At 39.4% G+C, this 20836-nt stretch overlaps 1 long non-coding RNA gene across 4 annotated transcripts in view; it reads right to left on the bottom strand.

The window, feature by feature from the left end:
* LOC147370026 (uncharacterized) overlaps positions 1 to 20836 on the bottom strand; it is a 253950-nt gene that overhangs the window by 75543 nt on the left and 157571 nt on the right. Inside the window, exon 3 of one of the 4 annotated variants that reach the window (XR_015168319.1) lies at positions 819 to 5840. The exons of the other annotated variants lie outside the window; for them this stretch is intronic. This is a non-coding gene — a long non-coding RNA (uncharacterized LOC147370026). Of the gene's footprint in view, positions 1 to 818; positions 5841 to 20836 lie in introns of those variants that run through there. 4 annotated transcript variants of the gene reach the window in all.

Genomic DNA, 20836 nt, shown 5'->3' with positions numbered 1-20836 from the left:
TTATAAACAACAGGAATTTATTTCTCACAGGTCTGGTAGGAAGGCCAAGGGAGCTCTCTGGGGCTGTATCTTACAAGTGTACTGACCCCATTCACCAGAGCTCTACCTCATGACCTAATCATCTCCCAAAGATCCCACCTCTAATGACCATCTCATCTGACACATGAATATTCCTACTTGATAAAAAAGTAAAATGAGTATTATGGGAATTTACCACCGCACCTTCTAAATAATTAAAACTCAGAGAGATACACAGGATAGGCTCACATATGTCAGAAAACCTGTCACACAATGCAAACTATATCTCACAAAAACTGCTGAACTCCCTTTTGACAATTCTAACTTGCATATGATATTTTAAAAATGATTTCTTACCAGGATAAATAAATGCTATAGAATGTTGTGTATGACTTGCTGCAATTGACAATTTTCAGGTGCTACTCATTGCCCAGAACCATCCCTTTCTCTCAGGTTTGTGTTTCCTTTCCTTATTTATATATGTGTATCTTTGCAGTTTATAAATACTTAAAATTTCTCAATAAAGTAAATTAAATGTTGCTCAGTTGTATCCGACTCTTTGCGACCCCATGGACTGTAGCCTACCAGGTTCCTCCATCCATGGGCTTTTCCAGGCAAGAATGCTGGAGTGGGTTGCCATTTCCTTCTCTAGGAGATCTTCCTAACCCAGGGATCAAATCCAGGTCTCCTGCATTGTAGGCAGACGCTTTACCATCTGAACCACTAGGGAATTCTCAATAGTAGTCTTTAAAAAAATTCTCACTTAAAATCATGTACAGATACCATGGCACCATCAGGTATACAGACGGGGAGTGCCCACCATCTTCAGCATGGTGCATGTTGGGGCCACAGGACCTAGGAGAGCACAGAGGCTGAACTTGGGAAGGGCAGTTCCAGGAACTGCCTGAAGGCTAGGTATCCAGGAAGGACCTGGTAGAATGGCAGAGTGTGGCCATCTCTAGCAAGGTTTAGGCAGATGTAAGAGGCTGGGGTGGATGGCAATATAATCTGACTGGAGGAGAATGAAGTGACAATGTAGATACAGATCCTAGCAATCTGTGCTTTTACAGCAGGTCTCCAGCCTGTTACTAGAAGTTCAGCTGACAGTAACACACCCTTCTGAAGGAGGGGACTTTTCAGCAGTCAGGAGGGCTTGAGGACACCAGAAAAGTTCCGTGTAATACAAAAAGAGAAAGTCAGCACTGACGGAAAAGTGAAGTATTTGCCAGATAGTTGAAAAGACTTCCAGATGAGGCTGAAGGCTTTGTCCTACATCTCTGTCTTCTTATTTTGACAAGACCAGCAGAGAAAGATAGCCAGATCTGGTTGGCAACAGGGTATGATCCAAGTCCTTTCACACCATGGGTGGAGTCTGGATCAGAATTAGGCCCACTCACTGATACTGTCAAGGGGATTCAGCTCGTAAAGAATCTGGCTGCATTGTGGGAGACCTAAGTTAGATCCCTGGGTTGGGAAGATCCCCTGGAGAAGGGAAATGCTACCCACTCCAGTATTCTGGCCTGGAGAATTCCATGGACTGCATAGTCCATGGGGTCGCAAAGAGTTGGACACAACTGAGCAACATTAAGTGATGACACATGGCCCATCTGGTTATACCTATAAGAATAGAGATTCAATACAAATGAAAATGTCTTGAAGAGCTCATCAGGGACCTAGAAAAGCTCCATATTAACTTCTAGAAGCTCTCTATTATCCTCCTCCTAATTTCTTAAGTAAGAAATTAAAGAGCTGGTATGATAAAAAGTTACTTGTTTGCTAACATCAAGAGTTTCTGGAATGACCTATGACTTTATTATCACTAGACTTGTTGATGCTCTGAAGAGAACAATACCATCATCATCACTCAATGTTCATCTTGTCTTACCACTGCAGGATACATGACAGCCGTCACCTGCTTGGGGTTTTGCCATCATTACACCACCATTTGCTGTTGATCTGAAATATCCTATAATAAGTGCTTTCACTGCTAGGATTGTAGTTTGTAGCTTTTGCATTATAACCACTTTCCCACTTGGTCAAACACAACCCTGAAAAAAATGTATTTTTAGTTGACAAACAACAACAGGACATGATTTATACTTCATAGACAAATCAGTTCTTTTAAATAATAATATTTCACCTGACCTGCCTCTTGAGAAATCTGTATGCAGGTCAGGAAGCAACAGTTAGAACTGGACATGGAACAACAGACTGGTTCCAAATCGGGAAAGGAGTACGAAAAGGCTGTGTATTGTCCAACCTGCTTATTTAACTTATATGCAGAGTACATCATGAGAAACGCTGGGCTGGAGGAAGCACAGGCTGGATCAAGATTTCTGGGAGAAATATGAATAACCTCAGATATGCAGATGATACCACGCTTATGGCAGAAAGTGAAGAGGAACTAAAAAGCCTCTTGATGAAAGTGAAAGTAGAGAGTGGAAAAGTTGGCTTAAAGTTCAACATTCAGAAAACGAAGATCATGGCATCCAATCCCATCACTTCATCGGAAATATATAGGGAAACAGTGGAAACAGTGTCAGACTTTATTTTTTTGGGCTACAAAATCACTGAAGAAGGTGACTGCAGCCATGAAATTAAAAGACGCTTACTCCTTGGAAGGAAAGTTATGTCCAACCTAGATAGCACACTAAAAAGCAGAGACATTACTTTGCCAACAAAGGTTCGTCTAGTCAAAGCTATGGTTTTTCCAGTGGTCATATATGGATGTGAGAGTTGGACTGTGAAGAAGGCTGAGCACCGAAGAATTGATGCTTTTGAACTGTAGTTCAAAAGGGACTCTTGAGAGTCCCTTGGACCGCAAGGAGATCCAACCAGTCCATTCTGAAGGAGATCAGCCCTGGGATTTCTTTGGAAGGAATGATGCTAAAGCTGAAATTCCAGTACTTGGCCACCTCATGTGAAGAGTTGACTCATTGGAAAAGACTCTAATTCTGGGAGGGATTGGGGGCAAAAGGAGAAGGGGACGACAGAGGATGAGATGGCTGGATGGCATAACTGACTCGATGGTCATGAGTCTGAGTGAACTCCGGGAGTTGGTGATGGACAGGGAGGCCTGGCGTGCTGCTATTCATGGGGTTGCAAAGAGTTGGACATGACTGAGCAACTGAACTGAACTGAACTGAATGACGTTTACAAGTATTAATATAAAGAAATATTTTCCTTGCAAAATATTTTAACACTTTCATGTTAAAGCATCCTTAAGAGAAAGATCAGTCCTGGGTGTTCTTTGGAAGGAATGATGCTAAAGCTGAAACTCCAATACTTTGGCCACCTCATGCAAAGAGTTGACTCATTGGAAAAGACTCTGATGCTGGGAGGGATTGGAGGCGGGAGGAGAAGGGGATGACAGAGGATGAGATGGCATCACCGAATCGATGGGCGTGAATTTGAGTGAACTCTGGGAGATGGTGATGGACAGGGAGGCCTGGCATGTTGCGATTCATGGGGTTGCAAAGAGTCGGACATGACTGAGCGACTGAACTGAACTGAACTGAGCAACTTTCACTTTCACTAATACTGTCTTGGGAAGTTGGGGAAGAAGTTGGGAAAGGCAAGGGTATCAGAGTTGAAGGTATTATTATGTGTTACCAAGGACTTCCCTGGTGGCTCAGACTGTAAATCGTCTGCCTGCAATGCGGGAGACCCAAGTTTGATCCCTGGGTGGGGAAGATCCCTGGAGAAGGAAATGGCAACCCACTCCAGTATCCTTGCCTGGAGAATCCCATGGACGGAGGAGTCTGGTAGGCTACAGTCCACAGGGGTCGCAAAGAGTCGGACATGACTGAGCTACTTCACTTTCACCAAGGACTCATGCTTAAACACTGAAACCTAAGCCATGGTCTAGCATTCCAGGCCTGGCCACATGTAGCTTCAGTTCATCTTTTCAAAATTATCTTCTATGAATCAGTTTTTCTCACCTTACAGTCTAACTGGATAAATATTGCAACACACCTTCTTTATATCCTAGTATCTCCTATGCTTTATCTCTGATATTTCTCATGTCTGAAATGTCTTTCCACACCTCCCCATCTTCCTATCCACATGTTCAAAAGAAATCTAGCTCTGCTCAGAATTATCTACTCTTCTCCTTAGAACCTGAATTGAGAGCCACTTTAGGAAATAGCCTTTTCTATGCAGTAAGACACATCATTTCCTACCTGGTGTAAGTTTTAAAAAATCAATTTACATTTCCCATCAGCTTTTCAAGTTTGTACCATTTTGAGGAAAGACCCATGATGATTATTTGTGTATGCCCCTTGGTGCTTCACATACATCTTCACCAAAATACAACTTTTTAACAAATGTCTATTAAGTCAATATTTTTCAACCTTACCCTGTTAAAAAACTAGTCATGTTAAACCAGTCTGATGCAGATAACACAGACAATTCATTTCTGACCATCATAATTATGGAATGCCCTATTGTTTTAATACTGTGGAACACAAATACCAGAAGGAAAAACACATTAACTCCCTTTTCTTAAAAAGACTCAAATTAATCCTACTGAACACTTAATTGGAATCTTAACCAAAGTATTAACTACACAAGATTTTAATTCAGCCCTGTCTCAGCCATTTTTTTGTGGTTCTAGAATTAATGTTTCCATTGGCAAATACTAAAAGTGACTGGCCATTAAGTAATCAAATAATGGATATAAAAGGCAGTTGAGTTAGAAGCCATAGCTGAGCAGATCAATATTCTCAAAAAGCACCAGGACAAGCACACTCATCTGGAGTCATTGTACAGTAAACAAATCCTCATGTTTTAGGAATTCCATTGAAAACAAAAAATATTCTTTCAAGGTGTGGACAGTGATCCAGAGTGATTAGTTGCAGAGACATTGTAAAGGGCAGTAAATTCTACATTTTTTACTGCCTTTTTTTTAATATCTACTTGCCATGTTTCGTGCATTTTGATTTTCCTTCAAGTGTGTATTTCTCTCTGTGGAGAACAGATTCTCCTGAGCCTTTAAAAATGATTTAACTCTTAATACCGAAAGCTCAGCAGTCTAGAGCAGTTCTGCAACACAAACCATAGCATATGGGTCAAAACTGAAAGTGCTGCAGTGGGGAATCAGAATTCTGGAGAGATATTATTTGGCATGGGAGAATGCTATACAGTGGGGATCATTGTGAATGATGAGTTAGTAACATGCCTTTTCACTTGTCCATTTCACTCAGGCATGTTTTGAAGTAAGGGATATTTTGGCAAGTTAAACAGTAAGAACTCTGTAATTTTTTAGTGGGTAACAAATCAAAAGTTATATTGTTAATATCCAGATTTAGAAGCTAGGACAGTAATGGCAATTGCCTTTGTTGCTTCAGAACCCTATTTAAATGACAATATTTAAGGTCATTTGGGGCATATAAATTCCAGGCGGTTAAGGAGGTTATACGTATTGACTAAATAGCATCAGTCTGACCCATAGAAAGAATGCTTTGGTCTTGTGAGGACTGAAACCATCTGAACATCTTCAATGACACCCCACTCCAGTACTCTTGCCTGGAAAATCCCATGGACGGAGGAGCCTGGTGAGCTGCAGTCCATGGGGTCACTAAGAGTCGAACAAGACTGAAGCAACTTCACTTTCACTTTTCACTTTCATGCATTGGAGAAGGAAATGGCAACCCACTCTAGTGTTCTTGCCTGGACAATCCCAAGGATGGGGGAGCCTGGTGGGCTGCCATCTATGGGGTCGCACAGAGTTGGACACAACTGAAGCGACTTAGCAGCAGCAGCAGAACATCTTCAAAACATAGCAGACCAGTCCCCAGTCTCAAATAACCTCCGGGTGATCCCTGGTAAATACAACATGAAAAAGAACAGGCTGTAGATACTTTATGTATGAGTTATTCAGCATCACGGATAAGAGAGTTTTCTTTAAGAATGAATGTATTCATCACTTCAGGGTAGAAAGGGGTCTTTTTCACAACTCATTTCAGCTCAAATTTTTTAATCTTTTCTGGAAATAAGACAATAAGGAAATTTTCAAAGAGGAAATTGTCATTACATCATAGGATACCATCACTGCATTTACCAGTAGGCAGGGTTGATTGCTACCCAAAGAATATTCTGTCACTGGTAAATAAAAAATGTTCCAGTTCAGGAACTAAACTGTTCTACAGAAGGGATAACCACTGAGGGAAGATTTTATATCTCTTGGCCACCTCATGCGAAGAGTTGACTCATTGGAAAAGACTCTGATGCTGGGAGGGATTGGGGGCAGGAGGAAAAGGGGACGACAGAGGATGAGATGGCTGGATGGCATCACTGACTCGATGGATGAGAGTCTCAGTGAACTCTGGGAGTTGGTGATGGACAGGGAGGCCTGGTGTGCTGCAATTCATGGGGTCGGACACGACTGAGTGACTGATCTGATCTGATCTGAATCCCTTGATTATTTACTTCAAAATTATTTACCCTGCCCATATCAATCTGCTTTTTCTATACTGTATAAAGAATTATAACAATTTCTGCTATTAAGGATACCAAGAGGAGAAAATTCCTAGTGCAGTACAAGTATTGTAGTAGGTACAGGAAGAGATGGATTGGGATAAAGAATAGAAACACATTTTTCAAATTAATGTTCAAGTAGGGAAGCACAGAAATGGGGCAGGAGTTATAAAGGGTTGTGAAATCAAGAGAGTTTTGAAGACAGAAATTACATAATGATGTGAAATCCAACTGAGAAAGAAAATTTGATGATGCAGAAAAAAGAGGGGAGAATTTTTGGAGCAATATCCTTGACTATGCAAAACACTTTAGGCTCTGGAACACAAGTAGGGAGGCTGTCCTTAGGCTAGGTGTGGAAGGACACCTTGTCCACAGTGACAGGAAGAAAGAAAATAGGACATAACGGTAGGTAGATCAAGAGGTGGCAACCTATGGGGGTCTTGAAGGTCATCAGACTAAGAGAGAGTGGAAAAAGGAAAGTTTCAAAATTTGAGGAGAAAAGGAAGGGTGTGGGAGACAGCCTCTAAGGTAACTGCCAAAGACCTCTGCTTCCTATTATTCCTGTATTTGGGTAATCCCATTCTAAATTAATGAGGTGTGCTTGACCTAGTCAACGTTAATGAAGAATACATGCTTCCCAGGTGGCACTAGTGATAAATAACCCACCTGCCAATGCAGGAGACGTGGATTCGATCATGGATCATAAAGATCCCCTGGAGAAAGAAATAGCAACTCGCTCCTGTATTCTTGCCTGGAAAATTCCATAGACAGAGGAGCCAGAGGGACTACAGTCCACGGGGCCACAAAGAGTTAGACACAACTGAGGGAGCACACGTGATAAAAGTGAAAGGCTGGCACTTGTGAAATTAGGTTCTATGACTATGATATCTAGACTATGATATTAATCGCTGTCTCTCAGCCCTCACTCTGGGAGAAACAGCTGCCATGTTTTGAGCTGCCTTTGAAGGGTCCACACGGCAAGTTACCACTGTCTCATCAGCAGCCAGGCGAGAGTGGGGCCTACTGAAAATCATGAGTGGGCTTAGAAACAGACCCTTTCCTATGAAAACCTCAGGAGACTGGAGCCCTTGCCAACACCTTGTCTGAGCTTTGTGAGATCCCTCTAGCCAGAAGCATCCAGCCTAAAGGGATCCCAGATTTCTGACCATCACAGTCTACAGAATCACTGATGTTCATTGCTTTACACAGTATGAGGCCTGGCATGCTACAGCCCATGGGGTCACAAAGAGTTGGACATGCCTAGGTGACTGAACAACAACAGGATGAGACTATTTAGGGCTTGCATGGGTAATGACCAGAGAAGGCAATGGCACCCCACTCCAGTACTCTTGCCTGGAAAATCCCATGAGTGGAGGAGCCTGGTAGGCTGCAGTCCATGGGGTCGCTAAGAGTCGGACACGACTGAGCAACTTCACTTGCACTTTTCACTTTCATGCATTGGAGAAGGAAATGGCAACCCACTCCAGTGTTCTTGCCTGGAGAATCCCAGGAATGGGGGAGCCTGGTAGGCTGCCATCTTTGAGGTCGCACAGAGTCGGACACGAATGAAGCGACTTAGCAGCAGCAGCCGCATGGGTAATGACAAGACATATTTTTTGACCATGGAAGGTAGTTGCTGGAATATGGTGAAAGACAAGATCATTAAAGGAGAGCACACCCAGGGACTGAGAGACCAGGATGAAAGTGAATGTGAAAGTCGCTCAGTTGTGTCCGACCCCATGTACTAGACAGCCCATGGAATTCTCAAGGCCAGAATACTGGAGTGGGTAGCCTTTCCCTTCTCCTGGGGATCTTCCCAACCCAGGGATAGAAACCAGGTTTCCCACATTGCAGGTAGATTCTTTACCAGCTGAGCCACAAGGGAAGCCCAGGATAGAATACGGTAATATTAAAATCAATTAGACATAACAGAAATAAAATTAGATATATTAATACAAAGAGTGAATTATGAATCACAATCTTCTAGAAATTAGAGCGTGCCCCAGGTGTTGGCAGATAACTGTATAAATAATGGGTTGGAGGCAATTTAATCTGATGACCTAAGAATAAAAACTGCATTTTCCAGGAATCTGGATGATTTTTGTCACCCAAAAAATGTGATGAAAAATGTTAATGAATATATTAATAGTTTTTCAAAACTATTATCACTGGATCATTTGGAACAAAAATATTGAGGAATTCTCAACTGTCCCATTCCCTCCAGCCAACACTTCAGTCTCCCCGCTCAGAAGACCTACCACACTGCTGGGTGGTCATTGTACCATTTGCCCTCTCAATAGACTCTAAATATTAATATTGCCAAGGCCGTGTATGATGCATCCCAGTTGCATTCTCAGCTCTAGCCACTGCTTGTGAAGCACTCATATTTGGTGCTTCATAAATGCTGTTGAACAAAGGAAAAGAAAGCTGGTCTTTGTAAATCATTTTAAAGGCGTATGTCATGAGAGCTATGTCAGGCAGTACTCTAAGAGCTTTGAATATAATAATCCATTTAATTCTCACAATCCCACTTTGAGATTACTATCACTAGTGTTCCCATTAATCTACATTACATAATTTGAAAAAATACATGCACCCCAATGTTCATAACAGCTTTATTTACAATAGCCAATACATAGAAGCAACGTAAATGTCCATCAATAGTTGAAAGGATAAAGAAGATGTGGCATTATATATACAATGGACTATACTCAGCCATAGGAATGAAATAATGCCATTTGCAGTTACATGGATGGACCTAGAGATTATCGTACTAAGGAAAGTAAGCCAGAGAAGACAAATATCATATAACCTTGCTTATATGTGGAGTCTAAAGAAGAAATGATACAAATGAACTTATATACAAAACAGTAGACCCACAGACATAGAAAACAAATCTGTGATTACCAAAGGGAATAACAGGGAGAGGGAAGATAAATTAGGAGTTTGGGATTAAAATATACATACTACTATATGTAAAACAGATAACTAACAAGGACCTACTGTGTAGCACAGGGAACTATACTCAATACCCTATAGTAACCTATAAGGGAAAAAAATGTAAAAAAAAAGGATATTTTATATATATAATATATATAAAAGGATATTATATATATAATATATATAATATAAATATATATGTGAATCACTTTGTGTATACCAGAAACTAACACAATATTATAAATCAACTATATTTCAATGAAAATTTCATAAGTATGTAAATAATGAGTTAGAAACGCCCATCCACCTCAAAGAAATCAACTGGGAGAACCAGGATCAAATCCAGGCAGATTGTACTCACTTTACAAGACCATATATTAAGGTAAAAACACAAGACAGTGAAAAAGACTTCCTGGACATGATCCATCACACACTGTTTTGAGCCCATTAGACAACAAAGCTGTTATTAATAGTAAGAGAATGGAGAAGAGATAGTAGAAACACATCATTGATTTCAGGGTTTCAGCTACCAGTGATAAGGTTTTACACAGTGACGCACAAAGAACTGAAAGAGTGAATAAAAACAGCAACAATTCCAGCATCATCCATCACTGAGAAGGGAGTCAGCAAGTTGGAAGCAACCTCTGACAGTATTTCTAGAAGTGCTCATTTAAACTAGATAGGGAACAGAAGTGAGTTGGAGATGCCTAATGATGTTTGACTATCCTTGAACAGAGTTCTGAGACAGAGAAGTGGAGATCAAATAAAAGCTGTCTGTACTCATTATCAAGTAAAAAGGGTATCACCCAAAAATATTATTCACATTGTATCATTTCAGCAAAATGATTTAAGCTTTTTAATACTACTTTAAAATGCAACATTTTGTTCATCCTTTAACACTGTTGGATATGTCTTTGAACTCATCTGAAAGATGCAATATAAATTCAAGTTCATTTTATATTCTGTAAATACCACATAATTGTCTTCCTCCCATTCTAGCATTATCATCCAATATTTCATGGAGGCTCCAAGTTGTTTAATGATATGAAAATAGGGTGGTTTTGATTATTCAAAGTTCTTTTGGGAATCCAAGAGGAATATAAGAGACAAAGGTTATTCAGCAAAGAGACATAGATGTAAAGAACAGACTTTTGGACTCTGTGGGAAAAGGCAAGGGTGGGACAATATGAAAGAATAGCATTGAAACATGTATATTACCATTTGTAAAATAGATAATCAGTGTAAATTCGACTCATGAAGCAGGGCACCCAAAGCTGGTGCTCTGGGACAACCCAGAGGGATGGTGTGAGGAGGGTTCAGGATGGTGGGACACATGTACACCCATGGCTGATTCATGTCGATATATGGCAAAAACCACCACAATATTGTAAAGTAATTAGCCTCCAACTAAAATAAATAAATTAATAAAAAAGGTTATTAGTGATGGTGGTGTCATTAAGATGTCTGATAAAATTGCATTATACCTTACTATTATATAAGATCTTTATTTAAGAGGTTGGAGGAAAATTGTATAAGATAATTGTTTAAAGCCATTTAGCATTGCTGGAGGTATATGAACATAAACAAGGAAGAAGGTGAAAAATGTAGACTTACCTTCAGGATCCCAAGTGCTTTGTATGAGAAACATCCAGTTATGCCATTATAAATTTGCTTTACTACAGCACTAAAATAATAGATTTGCATTTAAATTTGTGGGTAAAGAACTAAACTACCAACAGTAAATTATAGAATTAAAGGAGTATGCTTTTGGAATATTATTCAGTTCAGTTCAGTTCAGTCGCTCAGTCATGTCTGACTCTTTGCAACCCCATGAATCACAGCACGCCAGGCCTCCCTGTCCATCATCATCTCCCAGAGTTCACTCAAACTCACGTCCATCGAGTTGGTGATACCATCCAGCCATCTCATACTCTGTCATCCCCTTTTCCTCCTACCCCCAATCCCTTCCAGCATCAGAGTCTTTTCCAGTGAGTCAACTCTTCACATGAGGTGGCCAAAGTACTGGAGTTTCATCTTTAGCATCATTCCTTCCAAAGAAATCCCAGGGCTGATCTCCTTTAGGATGGACTGGTTGGATCTCCCTGCAGTCCAAGGGACTCTCAAGAGTCTTCTCCAACACCACAGTTCAAAAGCATCAATTCTTCAGTGCTCAGCCTTCTTAACAGTCCAACTCTCACATCCATACATAACCACAGGAAAAACCATAGCCTTGACTAGACAAACCTTTGTTGGCAAAGTAATGTCTCTGCTTTTCAATATGCTATCTAGGTTGGTCATAACTTTCCTTCCAAGGAGTAAGCATCTTTTAATTTCATGGCTGCAGTCACCATCTGCAGTGATTTTGGAGCCCCAAAAAATAAGTCTGATACTGTTTCCACTGTTTCCCCACCTATTTCCCATGAAATTATGGGACCAGATGCCATGATCTTCATTTTCTGAATGTTGAGCTTTAAGCCAACTTTTTCACTCTCCTCTTTCACTTTCATCAAGAGGCTTTTTAGTTCCTCTTCACTTTCTGCCATAAGGGCAGTGTCATCCGCATATCTGAGGTTATTGATATTTCTCCCGGCAATCTTGGTTTCAGCTTGTGCTTAATTCTAGATTATTCTAATAATATTAGAATATTGATGCAATGCCTAACTCGAAGAGCACATCAATAATAGAGCAAATATTAAAAAGTGGTGATGTAAAAGGAATTTTTACAATACATTCTTAAAATAAGCAATAGCTATATTATTATGTGTGGCAGTTGAAAAAAATTTTAATAATGATGCTAATAAAGATGGTATATTTCAATTCAGGTGCACGCTATTAAGCCTCGACATTGATAACATTTTCAGTTTGGAATGTGTGCTTAAAAGGGTATGTTTATGCAACTGGTAACCTGGAATATTTTGGTATATTCCACAGCAGTCTTACCATAACATACAAGCATTTCCCCTTGCTATTTTTGTCTGAAAATGCAAAAGATAAGTGATATAACAATGTGGATGATAGAAGCAAGGTTTCTTTTACAGATATGTATGTGTGTGTACATGTGTGTATACATATATGTATTATATGCATATTGATATACACATGTGGATATATACACATACTTGTTATGAAACCTCAAATATGTGTGCATGGCTATAAATACATGATTCAATTAGAAACAGAAGTATTTAGGTAAATAGATGAAAACATTGGAGGCCACATAAGGAAGTAAGAATAGGTTTGAAGATATGTTACTAACAGAAAAAGATGAGCAGTTGTACGATTGTTATCTTCTGAAATGGTCTGAAAATGAGAGAATTACAGTACTATAGTGATAATGAATTTTTGGAATCATCTTGTCTTCACATCTGGAATCATCTTGCATTCACAACTGCAAATAGATCAGAGTGAATTTTTTTCCATGTACAACAGCTTGCACCCTACCCGAAACCTACCCAATCGGCATTCCCACGGTGGGATTGCCATGGTGGGTTGAGATGTGCAGTATTGATTAAAGTTCTGATTAAATCTGAAACTTCCTAATTTAATACCTAGGAACAGAATTCACTTTCTTAAGTATTGCCAAAAAGTTTATTTAATAAAAAGAGAAAAAAATCAAAACTATATTTATTGTTGCTTGAAAGATTATTGTAATTTAAATGTTACTAACTTACTGGTTCAACATAATGCTGCATATTAATTATATTCATATTCAATTGATAAAACTCATAAGCAACTCAGAAAATGTCAAAGTAGTAGATATTGTTTTAAAAATGTATTAAAGGGAATATAAGTGATGGATTGGAAGGAAAGTTGTATCATCACTTTTCTTCCTATAGCAGGACCTGAAAGAAGGCTCCTCTTTGGCTTATCTATGTTATCTACCTATTGTATCTATCCTTACAATTCCAGGCTGGATGCAGACCTCATCCTACAGCTTTACAAACTTTTTAAAAAATTATGTACCTCTATTTTTTCCAAAATTAAATTCTGACATCTCTGGCAAGACGACATTTATCCTCTTGCTCCATTTTCATTTGTTTCATTGCTATTACACCAACGCACAGTGATTAAGGATAACGGCTCTGAGGTTTGGTAAATCAGACTTCATCTGCCAGTTCATTAACTCCTATAAACACCTTGCCCTTTGGCTGTATTCCTTCAAACGGGAAAGTAGCCACACTCTTGTTCCTTACTCCTCCACAAACAGATTGAATGCACACCCACTCGAGGATTATTCATACACCCAAATTTCACTATCTGTTTTCAAAATCAGTCACCAGCAGGAGACATGTTGTGAATGACACCTATTCTACCATGTATGGCTTTTAGAAGACGTGTAGCCCATTTTGAAGCCAGAACTATACACCTTAACAAGTGCCTTCTGGCGCACTCCCTGACCCCAAACTTTGATGCAGACTCTAAAATACAAGTAAGGTGAGAGAGAAGAGTCATGGTATCCTTTTATCCCTGGGTGAATACAAACTGGCTTACAAACAGTGTTCGTGAAGTACATTATTTTGATCACATCAATTTTCTGTATTTTATAATAGTGGAGAAATAATGGAAGTTTGTGAGAAACGGTGGGCTTCCCAGGTGGCTCAGTGGGTGAAGAATCTGCCTACAATGCAGAAGATGCAGGACATGTGGGTTTGATCCCTGGGTCAGGAGTATCTCCTGGAGGAGGGCCTGGCAACTGTATTCTGAGGGCCTCCAGTGTTATGGCCTGGAGAATCCCATGGACAGAGCCTGGCGGGGAGAGTCAGACATGACCAAAACGACCGAGCACACACGCACACACATGAGAAAAGACATTCAAACGTTTGAATTACCAAAGTTGACCGTGTCTATTTGTCAGGTTGGTGGGTGGAAATACATTCTCCAAAATTAGCTATAGCCCTCATGCCTCGTGACTATAAAGTAAAAGTATTATTTGGCGACCTGATGTTTGTAGCATTATACTTTCCTACTATGTAGCTGGACTGCATTAAGACTAATCTCAATAGTATTTCTTCAAGCCTACTCAAAATTCATTGTACTCTTTTCCTTTAATATGAAAAGAGCACTTAGTAGGGTCACAAGCTCTTTTTCATTAGATACTAAGAACAAAATCACATACTGTACACTACCAATTGTGTTCAACTTAAATGTGAAATATCTAACTAGGAGACATGTGATAGTTACATAAATACATGCTGTCTTATTAACCAGAACATTCTGCTTAGTCTCCGAACAAAATGTTTGTCATTATTGGCAGCTATGTTTACAAGCTTCTTGAAAATAGTATAATTTGTGACTGTATTTACACAGAGTGAAATTTTGATGGACACTTTAGTGCTAAAGCAGGAAAGCTATATTTTGTACTTGTTTAAGATGACAAATTAATGGGTTTATCATAAAACTTACTGTGCTTTTTATTATGCAAAATTTTAATGAGTCATAAGACTTTTTAAAAAACAATATTTTATACAGTGTTCTCAGGACTTAGGACAAGTAGAGCAAGCTAATAAAACCTAATATCCAAAAGATGTATTATTTGATTAACTACTTGATACTTTCCTTTTTGGCTATTTGTATAGAAAACACCAACAAATTCACACTGCATTTGAATCCCCAAAAAGAAATACATCTTTACATTCAAAGGACTCTGTTCATTATTTTCACTGTAACTGGTATTCTGAGTTGTAGTGTTTTTTTTCCTGAGTTGTAGTATTTACAATATTTTTGTCATCAGTTCTTTTGTGATTCAATGATTCCTTATGAGCTATTTTGTAACTTCTGTGCAACGTCACAGCTATGGTGTTTGTACAATAGTACAAGAAAACAATAAAGCTACAGTAATTAAAACAGCACAAAACAGGCAAAAACACCAGCATAAAGACCAGTGGAACCGAAAATAGTGCCCAGAAAACAATCCACCCATATTTGGTAAATTCGTCTTTGACAATGATGCCAAGAACACACAATGAGGGAAGGACAGTCTTTTCAACAACCAATGCTGGGAACACTGGATATCTATACTCAGAAGAACGAATTAAACCCTTTTCTTATATCAGACACAAAAATCAACTCAAAATGGATTAAAGATTAATACACAAGAGCTGAGGGGAATTTGGTTCCTTATCAGCTGAAGATTTTTATCTATTAAATCCAAATGACCCAGCACCCACCTACAAAGATTGGTTTATTTCTAGCCTTAAACCACAGATTTATTCATGATTCACAGTTTACTAAGAAATAAGGACACAATGTCTTCTAATGTCTAATTAATGCTTACTTTCAGGACAATTTTATCAAAATAATATTTTCACTCACAAACAGAGATAGAAGCAGAAGAAAGAATTACCACTGTCTGCAGCATTAGTAAAGTGATAGCAGGAGCTATTGCTTAATATCTCAGACAATTAAAGTAATAACTGTAACAACTAAAGAAGCAGAGAAGAGCAAAAACTTTACTGTCTTCATTTCCCATGAACCCCTTCAACAACTTGAGCAGTTAGGCTTTGTATTCTGTGGTTTAGGAATTTTAAATAATATTAATTGACCTAGAAATGTGTTTAAATGGTAGTGTCTCCTCAGGCAAGAGGCACACTGTGTAACTGTTACATATGAAATAAGTATAAAGTAAAATGTGACGACCTTTGAAAATAAAACACTAAAGGAAAATGCATTCTAATAACAAGTAATTTATTCTTCAACCCCAAGTGACTCCATTTAAAGCAGTTTAGAGTCGCACACGACTGAAGTGACTTAGCAATAGCATGGCCTAAAGAATTCAATCCATTTATGGTAAAATAAAATAAAATAAAGCTCTGAGAGTTTTATGTGAGTGAAGAATTTTAAAATACAGAAGATAGCAATGCCAAAGCACAGGTCAGCAAGGAATCATGAATAGTCCTTGGTTTTGAACACAAGCCTACATAATAGCAAGGCAAAGACTCATTTTTGTGCCCTGTATGTATTTGAATTTTGGTATCTCCTCCCCTCTCAACCCCAGCTCAGGGCCGAGAAATATGACGGGCAGCGTCAGTGGAGATGAATCATTCATCACGAAGCGCCCTCTTCCCGGACGTCTGCGTGGGCCGCTGCCCACATCACCTTTTCTGAGCACTTCTGAAGGGGATGTGTCCTGCGAGCCTGCTTGGTATTCAGAACAGAGCAGCCTTTGAAGAACTTTATGTACTCCCTGAAGGCCATTTTTCATCTGCAATCCAGAGGACCTCAACTTTCTGACAGACTCTTCCTTTTATCTTTTCAGTCTACTGTGAACTGCAGTAATGACCACAAGCACACAGGGCCTTAGAAAAGTCATGTTTCGCTTCTTTCCCCTATATTTATTCACTTCCATTTCAACTTTCTGCCTGACTAGGCATTTCTTTTTCATTCGGCTGACACACTCTTTCTTCCATTGTTTCCCTCTTTCCCTCCCTCCCTCTTCTCACTCTCTCCTCCAAGTTTCCCCACCTCTCCCTATTTCTTTCTCCCTCTTCTCCTTTTTTGCCAGCAGAGTTTTTACACTTTGATTAACAGCCCTTACATACATAAAAATCACCTTGCTGATAGCAGAGGGGACAAGACTACTGCAGAAGTCAAGATGAGTAAAGAGCCTTCTGTTTTCTTTCCCAGGTAAAAGAGCCAACAGGAGACCAACTTCCTATCAACACCCACCAGTTTTTTGCCATACAAAAGACAAAGTGAAGCACAACTATTTGTTCAGCTTTTGGTGGATATATGGATGTCTCTGAGAATACCGAGGTCAAGCTCCCAAGTTCTCATGGCCACAATACTGAACAATCTTGTTGGGAGTTGCTTTTTTTTTTACCTCCCAAGCTTCAACCAGTATTGCAATTTATTTTGTAAATAAAATGACCTTGCTTTAGGCAGTCCTGTTCTACACTGAGGAAGAGAATTAATCTGTCCTGAGAACTGGTGTGTACTGTAGCCATAGGAACAGGGGAGAAGCCAGGAGCCATGGTCACAAAGTGGAAACGGAGATGCATCTCCAGTCTTACAGGGAAGGAGGTCTTCCTTGTTAAAGACAAGCGTGTCAAATAAGCTCATTAGTGATGACAACGCATGCAGGTCCCTGACCAGGGCTGCACATGTGTACAATCCAGGTCTCTTAATGAGAATCTAATGTATTTTCTAGTTTTGTCACCTGGAGAAGGAAGTGGTAACCCACTCCAGTATGCTTGCCTGGAAAATCCCATGGACAGAGGAGCCTGGTGGGCTACACTTCATGGGGTTGCAAAGCATCAGACACAACTGAGTGACTGAGGGCAAAATGTGGTCACAGTTTATTCCTCTTAAATAATATCAAGCATCATAATTTTCATAATATAAACTAGGAAAAGAATACAAAAGGTATGCTCTGACTGAGAAGAGGGACACAAGTCACAAATGGAAGGCATCTTACTATTAATAAGAAAATGCCAACCTCCCATGGTTGGGTAACAGCTGCTACTTAGATTATTTGCAATCTTTACACAGCTATAAGAAAAATGAGTCTTTTCCATTCCTGGAAATTTTGCATTTCTTTCCAAGCTATGATGGTGACCCATAGGCCCAACAAGATAAAGAAAGAAAGAAAGTGAAATCACTCAGTCATGTCTCTCTGCGACCCCATGGACTGTAACTAGGCTCCTCAATCCATGGGATTTTCCAGGCAAGAGTACTTGAGTGGGTTGCCATGTCCTTCTCCAGGGGATCTTCCCGACCCAGGGATTGAATCCAGATCTCCTGCAGGCAGACGCTTTACCTTCTGAGCCACCAAGGAAGCCCAAACAAGACAACAGAGATGTAATTATTTAAGTTCTCTCACACACATATTTACTCAATATATTGATGCCACTGGCTGCACTCAAGTCAGCAGGAGAAACAAGCAGCCAAGTAAACCTTAGACTCTCAAGTGTGTAAGTGCAAGTTCCTCCGTTTTATGCATTTTCCTCCACTCAAAACTTCTCAAATTCCATCCCAGATCTCCCCCACAGCCTCATGGAAGCAAATTATCAATCAGATGATTGAAGACCTACCTTTTAACTACATTTGCTTCATTTGAAGACGGTTTTATTACTTATATTATTATTACCATAGGTAGGGTTTCTTTTGACCAGACAATTGTAGTAAGTCAAGCTTTAAGACTAACTTTTTTTTCATTATCTTATTTCGGGATTCTCCACTGCCTTCACTCCTCACTCAACAGAATGGAAATCATACTTTTCTGATTTGCTTTGCCTAGTTTTCTCCTTGTCTCACACTCCATGTTTCTCTCCATAAATTCTCACTCTAGCTCCTTACATCCTGGCTGACCTGCAGAGCTTGAGTTGCATAGTTTTCCTTCATTTTTATAAGCAAGTTCTTTGATGAGTTTTCTTCTCACTATATAACAGATATTCCTCTCTAACCAATATTTTGCAATTAAAATTTGTCAATATATTTCACAATCAAAACATCATATAGTTATAGTATTATTGCCTTGACAAAACTAAAATATTTTTAGTATATTTGGAAAGCCTTGCAAAGGAAGATAGTGGACTAAGACAGACTGAGGAAAAGATTTATTTGTTGAAGCCCTTTGACCTAGTTTCTCTAAAAGGCTGGCCAATGCCATAATCCCCATCCCAGGAGCCAGTTGACAAGGCCTTTTGCACCAGAAATCACACCAACCCCCACCCTTCTATCTCAGGAACAATTGCTGACCAGCTAAGTTTCCCAACACATTCTATAATTCACCTTTAAGAGCCAAAATGCTTCATCAACAAAGAGAATAGTGTTATGCTTATGAATAATTGCCTTTTGTACAAGAATGACTTTCGTATACTAAGCAGAATAATAAGGAGACTGAAAATTACAATGGTTAAGATCAGAGACTTCACTGTAGGAAGACTTTGAATTTAAATATAGGATGGAGGTTTGTGACATTGTACAGGAGACAGGGAGCAAGATCATCCCCAAGAAAAACAAATGCAGAAAAGCAAAATGACTGTCTGAGGAGGCCTTACAAATAGCTGTGAAAAGAAGAGAAGCCAAAAGCAAAGGAGAAAAGGAAAGATATACCCATTTGAATGCAGAGTTGCAAGGAGAGATAAGAAAGCCTTTCTCAGTGATCACTGCAAAGAAATAGAGGAAAACAATAGAATGGGAAAGACTAGAGATCTCTTCAAGAAAATTAGACATACCAAGAGAATATAATTTCAGGAAAATATGAGCACAATAAAGGACAGAAATGGTATGGACCTAACAGAAGCAGAAGATATTAAGAAGAGGTGCCAAGAATACATAGAAGAACTGTACAAAAAAGATCTTTACAACCCAGATAACCACAATAGTGTGATCACTCACCTAGAGCCAGACATCCTGTAATGCAAAGTCAAGTGAGCCTTAGGAAACATCACTATGAACAAAGCTAGTGGAAGTGATGGAAATCCAGTTGAGCTATTTCAAATCCTAAAAGATGATGCTGTGAAAGTGCTGCACTTAATATGTGAACAAATTTGGAAAACTCAGCAGTGGCCACAGGACTGGAAAAGGTCAGTTTTCATTCCAATCCCAAAGAAAGGCAATACCAGAGAATGCTCAAACTACTGCACAGTTGCACTCATCTCACATGCTAGCAAAGTAATGCTCAAAATTCTCCAAGCCAGGCTTCAGCAATATGTGAACCGTGAACTTCCAGATATTCAAGCTGGTTTTAGAACAGGCAGAGGAACCAGAGGTCAAATTACCATCATCTCTTGGATCATTGCAAAAGCAAGAGAGTTCCAGAAAAACATCTATTACTGCTTTATTGACTATGTCAAAGCCTTTGATTGTGTGGATCACAATAAACTGTGGAAAATTCTGAAAAAGATGGGAATACCAGACCACCTGACCTGCCTCTTGAGAAATCTGTATGCAGGTCAGAAAACAACAGTTAGAACTGGACATGGAACAACAGACTGGTTCCAAATAGGAAAAGAAGTATGTCAAGGCTATATATTGTCATCCTGCTTATTTAACTTACATGCAGAGGACATCATGAGAAATGCTAAGCTGGATGAAGCACAAGCTGGAATAAAGATTACTGGGAGAAATATCAATAACCTCAGATATGCATATGCTGCTGCTGCTAAGTCACTTTAGTCGAGTCTGATTCTGTGTGACCCCAGCCTCCCCTGTCCCTGGGATTCTCCAGGCAAGAACACTGGAGTGGGTTGCCATTTCCTTCTACAGATATGCATATGATACAACCCTTAATGGCAGAAAGTGAAGAACTAAAGAGCCTCTTGATGAAAGTGAAAGAGGAGAGTGGAAAAGTTGGCTTAAAGCTCAACATTCAGAAAACTAAGATCATGGCACCTTGTCCCATCATTTCATGGGAAATAGATGGAGAAACAGTGGAAAAAGTGGCAGACTTTATTTTCTT

This window comes from Bos grunniens, chromosome 7, assembly GCF_055505025.1.
Source record: "Bos grunniens cultivar Pamir isolate PY7600 chromosome 7, Bosgru_T2T1.0, whole genome shotgun sequence".
Taxonomy (NCBI): domain Eukaryota; kingdom Metazoa; phylum Chordata; class Mammalia; order Artiodactyla; family Bovidae; genus Bos; species Bos grunniens.
Note: the sequence above shows the minus strand (reverse complement) of the source record. Positions and strands in the feature narration are given on the sequence as shown.